General features: G+C 44.4%; 1 long non-coding RNA gene across 1 annotated transcript in view; it reads left to right on the forward strand.

Annotated features, from left to right (window-relative positions):
* The first annotated feature begins 1,968 nt into the window (after positions 1-1,968).
* Positions 1,969-9,789, forward strand: part of LOC108801945 — a 24,411-nt gene continuing 16,590 nt past the window's right edge. Inside the window, exons 1-2 of the long non-coding RNA XR_001942186.1 lie at positions 1,969-1,980; positions 5,773-5,783. This is a non-coding gene — a long non-coding RNA (uncharacterized LOC108801945). The remainder of the gene's footprint in view (positions 1,981-5,772; positions 5,784-9,789) is intronic.

Genomic DNA, 9,789 nt, shown 5'->3' on the forward strand with positions numbered 1-9,789 from the left:
TGTACTTGGGTAGCAGAGGGCTCTCAGTACAACCTGCATGACTTGAGTTGCCGTTCCATTGGACTCTATTATACATGCAGTATAAATGTGATTCTTTATTGTGAATGAGCTTTGTGTCACCATGCTGCAGGCTGGTCACTCCCAGTAGTAGAGTGACCTCCTACCTCTCCTAGCCTCGTTGTTAGGGCAGCCATAGTGTTTACAGGAAGCCTGGTGGAGGCAATGAGAGGAGGTTCTACAGACATAACTACAGCACGGGAGGCTTGTCTTCTGAGGTAAGAAGTGAATCAGACACACAATAATGTATCTACATGATCTTTACATATAACAGTTGATATTATTGTAATATTAGAAGTATAATGTTTTGTATTTTCTATTTTTCTGGCTGTCAAGTAAGTAGAAAATGCAAATATAACAGTTAGCCCCGTTCACACTTCAGAGATAAGGCATTGCAGAGGTGCTGTGGGGTGACTCGTGGTGCTCTATGGTAGCTCAGCTCATTCACTGATTGGGCTCCCTACCACAGCTACATCACACCGAAAGAAGAGCAAGCACCTTTTTTAGGTCACATCCCACCACAACGCATAGTAATAGGTCAACATGCAATGTGGTGTGATGCAACACACATTCAATGCCAAGCTGCATTGGGGTGCCATTAAAAAAATAATGGCGGTGCAGCGCCTAACATTGAAACTTGTGATGCGGGATTGCATGCGGCCTCACACATTCCCAAATCACAAGGGTGTGAGTGGAGCCATGTGGCTCACAAGTGTTAAAGTAGAGAGAGGTTTGTTTCCAGAAGGTGTTGCTTTGTGGAAAGGGAGTTCTGCATGTCACCAGAGAATGTTGCTGTGATGCTTCAGAAAGCTGCATGTTGCCACCAACAATCGCCATGTTACCACACACTGCTGCCATGTTACTAGAGAGACTTCCATGAGAGCAGATATGGCAACATGCGAGTATTCCTCTGCCCTATCTAGCTTTCCTGTTGCTGGCAATTACCCACCAGCACTCCAAACATCGGTCACTGACTGTAGGACAGGGCATGCTCCTTATACATACAGCAATGATGTGACTATTAAATATCTACAAACACTTCACCTACCATTTTTTCCAGACTTGTGCTCAAAGTACTTTTGCACACACCTGCCATCTTTGCAAAGTCATCTTGTCTTCATAATATGCATTAGCACACTGAGCAATATTTCTCTAGATTTCAATTGCTACCTTGAAGACATACAAAAGGGTAATGTTCCATATCAGCACAGCAATGCACAGACATCCCAACCTGCAAAACCTTATTTCAGGGAGGTTCCTGTCTCATTTCAGGGAGTTGTCCTTTCTGGTTTTTTGTTTTTTTTTTACAGCGGCCGTCGTCAGAATATAAAAGAAATAGTTAAGATAATATATATACCGTATATACTCGAGTATAAGCCGTCCCGAATATAAGCCGAGGTACCTAATTTTAGCAAAAAAAACTGGGAAAAAGTATTGACCCAATTTACACAGTTTTTATGTGGAATGTTTTTTACGTAGAGTGTTGTTTACATTGCATTGACATATGTTGTTTAATTTACACACAAGACACATGTTTTGAACACTTTTTGAGATTTAACACACGTGTTTACTTTTCAAGGTATATATTTGATTTATATATTTTTTCTGTCTACTGAACCGTCGTTTTTTATACATTGCTTTAATTTGGATCATTATCCTTTCACATACTGTCAGCTTTCTCACTTCATTTACTAGATGTGATTGACACTTTTTCATATATTTTTATGAAATGTTTTATGGTCGGATCATAACACTTGGATCTTCCGATATCCATCACTGAAGGACGTTTAGCGCTGTACTATTTAATACAATATATATATATACACACACATATACATACATACATACATACATACATACATACATACATACATACAAAACCTTTCAGGGGGAAAATGCCTCTCTTGCGGACATCAGGGAGCCGTTATCTAATAGAGGGAGACTCCCTGAACATCAGGGAGACTTGAGATCCCTGAATGCATTAAATACACAAATAATGTCTGTGTTATATTAAGAGCTGAGATAGTAGGTCTTCTCTAATGCTGCCAACCTCTTGTAATACCACAGCATAAATAAATGGTATTGTAACGTGCGTGTGTGTGTGTGCGCTCCGACTGTGTGCTACTCCCTGACCTTATGTGCTGTGCCTGGGTGTGGCCTGCTTGCTATGAGCTAATGTACACAGTCTGTGTGTGCTCTGACTATTTGTGCCCTGTGCGTGCTCTGACTGTGTGCTATTCTCTGATTGTATGTGCTGTGCCTATGTGTGGCCTGCATTCTATGAGCTAGTGTGTGATATGACTTGTGTGCTCCTATGCTGTGTTATTGTGTGCTTTGTCTGCTTTTTCATTTTCATTGATGGCCTGTGACTGCATGTGGGTATTAGCCGATTGTGTATGCTGTGGGTGTAAAGCTGAATGGGCACAAATATCATGGCGGTGACCAACAGGAAATAGAGCCTTTTTTTTTAAATATCTTCAAGGAATGATGGATACCACTATCTCCAGGTTTGTCTGAAGACTCACGTCAGTCCTAATCATCATAACATGTTCTTGTTTTCAGCTGCTCTCTCCGTAATGTACAAAGTATAAACACCTTACAGTAACTTCAATTCATTTCATTTATTCCAGAAATTAAAATGGCTCCCGGAAACAAATCAAATGCATTATCTGGCAGCTCTCGGTCAAAAAGGTATGGCAAGAACACTTCAGCTTGTTCTGCAATGACACAACTCTCTGCCACCTAGATGTGAGTGACTTCATTATTACTGCCAGCCATTAAAGAGAGCAAAGTTTTGCTATGGTGCCCCATGATTTGAAGTTACGCCCATGACTGCAAGGGTTCATTTTAAAAATGCCGAGAGTTGTTCTGTAATTATAATGTCTTCCCTATATTGTAAAGCGCTGTGCAAACTGTTGGCGTTATATAAGTCCTATAATTATTATAATAATAATAATAATAAAGGGTTGCCTGTCCTAAGCTTTATTATCAAATATTTCTTCAAAACAAATGATTATTTGTGCTTCTTCTGCATTATATATGAATTATAAACTGTGCAGCTCATAGGGGTTCACAATAAACGTGAGATATCAGGTCATATGACTGAACGCCACACCTAAAATGTGCACCCAAATCATTGACAGAGATCTCCTGACGCCTGGGCTGTGATCAGTTTCACGTTTGCACTATGCATTTAGCTCTGTAGTATTTTGCGAGGGCGTAATGCGCTTGTTTTTTATTTACAGTCAACCTGAGAGCCGACGTAATGGATCCGGAACAAAAAGAAAGAAAAAAAAGATAAAGAAAAGTGCCAAAGCGGATCGTGTACCAGAACCTAGTCGGTGTTATAGTCCTTTGGTGTACGATCCAGAGGTAGGAAGGATGAGGGTAATAGATGGGGCAATCATAAACAATCTATTTCATTTTATTCACTAGGACAGCTCTCAGCAGAGGTGACATCAGCCGCTGGCCCTGCGATTCCCACATGCCCAGCTTTGGCCCTGATACGAAAGTGTTTTTCCCCGTTTACTGCACCAACAGATTACTGAACACGTTTCTTGTATTCTGTGTATAATAGGTGTTCCAAAACTCCAGACATGAAAGCTTTCATCCAGGGCTCATGCACACGGGTGCATTTAGGGATCTACGGTGTTAATATTGGCTTTTCTTTAGCCCTGGGAATACACAGCTGGTGCGTGCAGCTGCCCATAGTAATGAATGGCTGTACACAGGTATATGCTGGTATTCACATAAACCCACATTTAGCATACAGGCAAAGTCCCTGAACACAGAAAGTCTGCATTCAGAGAATACATCTGTACCCAAGTCCAGCTGCACACGACCATTCATGTCAAAGGGGTGGTTGTACACACCAGCTGTGTAGTCCCAAAAGCCCATATTTCTTATCATACACCCCTAAATGGGCCTGTGTTCATGAGCCCTAAATTAAAGCTTTCATGTCTGGTGTTTAGTTTTAGGTGTACACCCCTAAATGTGCCCATGTGCAAGGCCCTACAATATATTCCTCAATAGCCGGAATGGACATAAATCCCCTTTTGTTTGCACAAAATGCCTTTGCAACCCACATATTACCTTGTAAAAGTAGCAGTGACATCACTGTACATAGCCTGTGTAGAGAGCAGAACTGTGGGAGGAACCCTTTAGGCCCCACCCACTACAGGCTGCCTGCAGAAAACTAAAAGAGAGGCGGGAACAAGACCAGTCACCCTGCACTAAGAGAGAGAGTAGCGGTGACTGGTCTTTGTCATCAGAGCACAGAGGCAACATTTCAGACTGGAGTACTGTCCAGATCTGGAAAAAATACACAAATCACATCAACATTCAAGTAAGAATACACACGGCTCTTGTATGTAAACAATATTTGCTTACACCTAGCCCTGCCCACTGCTTTCTAGATTGGCAGAACTGCCTGTACTACTGAACCCTCCCACTGTGAGCTGCAGTGTCAAGGAGGGGGAGCACATTAGACACAAATTGAGGAGGATTTGGCTGCCCAAAGGGGGGTAAAATAAGTTTGTTTTTTTATCATTTATGTGGCTCTTGCATCCCATAAAACCTGTTTAGACTGTATAGATCTACTTTAACTTCAACAACCAAAAGGCAAGAGAGAGAAAAACTATTACTGGCCATGTAGCTTATTTCACAGCTCTGCCTTACAGTGTTAGATCTGCCAGGAAGCTGGAGCTGGTAGTCCATGGTCAAAGGTTAACAACATACAAACCCAACACTCACATGATCATGTCTGCTTTAAAAAAAAATTATCTCAATGCCACTAGCTAACATGTTGCACTCCATCATGCTAGGTGTGCCTACAAGAACTTATGCAAAAATATGCAAAACAACCGGAAGCTATGGGGATGAATGAACTCCGTCAGTATGCAGCGGATGTAAGTAAATGATTGTTCTTCATTTGTCTATACCAGGGGTCGGGAACCCGCGGCTCCGGAGCCGCATGTGGCTCTTTCATCGCTCTGCTGCAGAACTACAGCCGGGGCCTGAGGCGGTGGGGGGGGGCCCAGTGAGGTCCAGTCCTGGGCACCCCCTCCGGTGGAAAATGCGGCAGTGTAGGGTGCCGGGGCCCCGCACTGCCGACGGGCTTCTCAGCAAGGGGGGCAGGTCCTGTGACTCACCTCCTCTCCCGCCTACGTCCCTAGAAACAGGCGGCGGGAGAAGTGTGTGTCATATGCCTGCAGTGCACACCATCTGGCTAGGATGCTGCTGGCTGTGAAGCTTGGCAAGGGGAGTCCGAATGAGGAGCGGGGGGGTAGTCACAAACTTTGATAGAACACCGCCATCAGGGGGGTATGGCCGCTACCCATGTGAGGGGTCTGGGCAGCCTGGGGGGCCTCTTACATGAGTATCAGCTGTACCAGGGGCCACATGGCAGAGGTGACAGGGGATGGGGTGGAGGAGGCCAGGCCCCGGCAGCAGTAGGTAAGAGGAGTTGGGAGGAGGTACAGGGAAAGAAACCCCGGCGACCAGCCCACCTGAGGCCCTGCAAAGCCCACCATAGAGAGTCTCAGATGGGCTGTGCAGGATCTATGGTGTGCTCTGCAGGGTCACTCTCAGGTGGGCTCTGCGAGGTCTCAGGTAAGCCCAGAGTCCAGTGCGTTACTAAGCCCACATATACCTATATACATGCTATACATAGCATAAAGCTAAAAAATGACATATGCCGTGTTATCTTCATTTTAGATGTCAAAAGGGTTTTGTGGCTCCTGGTGTTTTCTTTTCTGTGGTAAACGTGTCCAAATGGCTCTTTCAGTGTTTAAGGTTGCTGACCCCTGGTCTATACAAAGTTACAGGTAGAAATGTACACAGCTTGCAGCATTATAACATCTGAGCATGAACATAGCTTCATAGCATTGTATATCATTGCTTCTAGCATAGTTTTTGCTACCCATACAGTTCCTGTTCCTTGAGGTGTAATATCACTGTAAGTAATACCAGGTAGTGTGACTCCATTTTGTTCTGTTCAGATTCAGACAAGCCAGAAAGTTGCAGTCGGGATGGGAGTGTCCAATCACATCAGCCGCTTTGAGATCCCCATGGACATAAAACTACTTGAGAGTAAGTTAAATGCAATGTTTTATTGAAAATGTAATTGCAGTTTAGAATACGTTCTTCTCTATTTTACATTCACACTATCTGCCATTGTTGGACTGGGGTACATGGGCCCCACCAGGGAAAATGTGCATGTGTTTCCATGATGTGTCACCATGACCGGGACACAAGAGGTGAAGATTTTTCTTCACTCCCCAGGCCACCAGATCTGGGGCGAGGTCTGCTCCTTTCTTCTTACAAATGTGCCCCTGGGACCTTGGCTGCAGTATGAGGATAGTAGGGGAGGCACACACACCACCAGTCTAATGTATATGTGTGTTATGTATTGATGGCAATACAAATAATATGCATTATCATTATTGGTGGTATGTAATAATATTTCACCAGCTAGACAGGGAGAAAGGCATGTCATAAAGTTTATTAAAGGAGAACTATGGGGTTAAGGCTTTTCCTCATAGTTCTCCTTAGGGTAACGGGAGGACACAAACCAGCGTCCTCCCGTCACCCTAGGCTCAGTATACCGCGAGCTGTAGCTCGCGGTATACTGAGACGCCGCAGTATACTGCGAGCTACAGCTCACTATATACTGAGACGCCGCAGCTGAAGCGGATCCCGACAATTATGCCGGGATCCGCCCAGCTGCGTGACTGACAGCTGGCTCTGCCTATCTAGTGGCAGAGCCAGCTGTACCCGCCCCCTCCCCCGTCAGTTCCGCCAGTCAGCGCTGGAGGATCAGAGCGGGGAGGGGGGAATCCAGCCCCTCCCCTGTCACGGCTCTCTGCAGTGACAGGATCGAGAGGTGAGCGAACGCCGGTATGTGTTCGCTCACCTCCCGATCTACTGAGCCGACCGGTGACAGTCTCATTGTCAAAGGTCGGCTAGAACTATGAGGCTGAGTGAAAAGCACTCACCTCATAGTTCTCCTTTAAGTTATATCTCATTGTGCAGATCCCTAGGTAGGAATGCAGAAAAAACTGTTCCCAGGATGAAAAAGCAGGTCACAGTGTTCAGGAAGGCCATAAGTCTGGTCTGGGTCTGACATTTTTATCACCATTTTACAGAGGTGAGCCGAGTGGAGGATGGGAGGGCAAAACGGCATACTGAGCTGTATACACTCCATTATTCTTAAGGGTTCCTTAACACCTCAGTATTGTGGTGCATTGTAGGAATGCATTTGCGTTAATATATGCTGCATTAAGATAGCTGGACCTACAGCAACCTTTTAGCACAAGGTGGGTCTGCAAGCTCCCACTGTTTTTATGAGTTGGGGTGCTATTATAAATGAATGGCATCACAAAGCACCGCAGAGAGTGGCATGCCTTACTGTGTACTGCATTCGTGCAATGTAAAATGCAGAATTTTGCTCTGCGTTCAAATAATACAAAAGGTTTGAAGAGAACCTTAAAGTCATGCCATGTCACCCAGCTTTATATAGTCCGAGGAAGGGATCGGAGGGGTCCCAAAAGCTTGCATCTTTAATAACTCAAGTTAACCAATAAAAATACCTAATTCTTGGATGACCAGTTCTCACTTACTTATAAGTGGTATTTTCCCTTCTCTATGGTCCTCCTGTAAAGCCTTTTAGTGAAGTAACAATACACGTTTTGCCCTTTCTGTACTCCTTTGGGTTGAGCAGCAAATTGAAGGAAGAAAACTATGGGTAAAGCCATAAACAGGACCAAGAAAAATGATTAATTTTGTCAGTATGGCACTGATTGTGTCTCTGCTGACATTCTAGTTATGTCAGTACAGTACTGATTGTGTCTCTACGGATGTTTCTAGTTGTGTCAGTATAAGGTCTCGTTCACACCTAGGCGTATTGCATATGCGCGACCGTCGCACAATTTTTTACCGCGATTTGCGGTACCTTTTCAGGCGTGGGCCGTTTTGTAGCGCGTTAGGGACGGGCGGAAATACGCCAAGGTGGGAACGAGACCATTGAATACAATGGGATTTATATTTTTGAGTGTTTTGTAGAGCGTTCGTCAAGCGTAGAACGCACTAGAAAACGCTCAGGTGTGAACGAGGGCTAATACTGCGGATGTGTCCCTGCGTATGTTTCTAGTTGTGTTAGTATAATACTGATTGTGTCTCTGTGGATGTTTCTAGTTGTGTCAGTATAATACTGATTGTGTCTCTGTGGATGTTTCTAGTAGTGTCTGTATAATACTGATTGTGTCTCTGCGGATGTTTCTAGTTGTGTCAGTATGATACTGATTGTGTCTCTGTGGATGTCTCTAGTAGTGTCAGTGCAGTGCTGATTGTGTCTCTGTGGATGTTTCTAGTAGTGTCAGTATAATACTGATTGTGTCTCTGCGGATGTTTCTAGTAGTGTCAGTACAGTACTGATTGTGTCTCTGTGGATGTTTATAGTAGTGTCAGTACTAGGGATGCACCAATACCGATACCAGCATCTGCATTAATGCCGGTAGTGGGCATTTTCACGAGTACTCGTAAAAAAGCCGCAATACTTAAAGCCGATACGGGCCCTTTAAATTCTGAAATGACTTCGGCTGCCGTAAGGTCCCACACTTGCCGGGGACCTCACGGCGGCTGTTTACAGCGCTGATCCGGCCGAACATCTCCTCCTTCCCGCTGCCCACACAGCCATGGAGAGTCCCGGCACAACCCTGGTGAGACCCGCCCACACAGCCATGGTAAGGCCCGCACGCAGCACCGTTTAGACCCACACGCAGCCCTGGTGAGACTGCACAGTCATGGTGAGACCTCCACAGCCCTGGTGAGATCTGCATATCTCTGGTGGGACCACACACAGCCTTGGTGAGACCCAAATACAGCCCAGGTGAGACCCGTACGCAGCCCTGGTAGAGCTCTACTGAGCAACACAGAGTATATAGCTTCATATTATTCTGCATTGCTGTACAATGTATTACAGAGATTTGTAGTCCTCTATAGCTGATAGTATTCTGCATTGCTGTATAATGTATTGCTGAGATTTGTGCCCCTCTATAGCTGATGGTATTATTCTGCATTGCTGTATAAGGTATTGCTGGGAATTTGTAGTCCTCTATAGCTGATGGCATTCTGCATTGCTGTATAAAGTATTGCTGGGAATTTGTAGTCCTCTATAGCTGATGGTATTCTGCATTGCTGTATAAAGTATTGCTGGGATTTGTTGTCCTCTATAGCTGATGGTATGCTTGCTGTATCATGTATCGCTGGGATTTGTAGTCCCTATATAGCTGATTGTATTAATATCTACTGCTGTATAAAGTAGTGGTAGGATTTGTATTCCTCTATAACTGATGGTATTATTCTGCATTGCTGTATAATGTATTGTTTGGATTTGTAGTTCCTCTACAGCCTGGAGTGGCAAATCTAGCAGTGTTGCAGCTGTGACATGGACCTGACGCTTCACCACTGTCCTAAAATCATTAGTCTGTATTGTTTTAGAAAAACTCACATGACGCTAAAAAAAAAGTATCGGTAATTGGTATCGGCGCGTACTAATGAAAAGTATCGGTACTTGTACTCGGCCTGGAAAAAACGGTATTGGTGCATCCCTAGTCAGTACGATGCTTAATATGTTTCTGGTTGTTTCGGCTATTTTGTGTGGTATTCCATTATTTGGACAATTCTATTTTCCAATACAATGATCTCATGTTTAACCCCCTGTGATTATTTATT

Source organism: Nanorana parkeri, unplaced genomic scaffold (genome assembly GCF_000935625.1).
Source record: "Nanorana parkeri isolate BGI_ZX_2015 unplaced genomic scaffold, ASM93562v1 scaffold48, whole genome shotgun sequence".
Lineage (NCBI taxonomy): Eukaryota > Metazoa > Chordata > Amphibia > Anura > Dicroglossidae > Nanorana > Nanorana parkeri.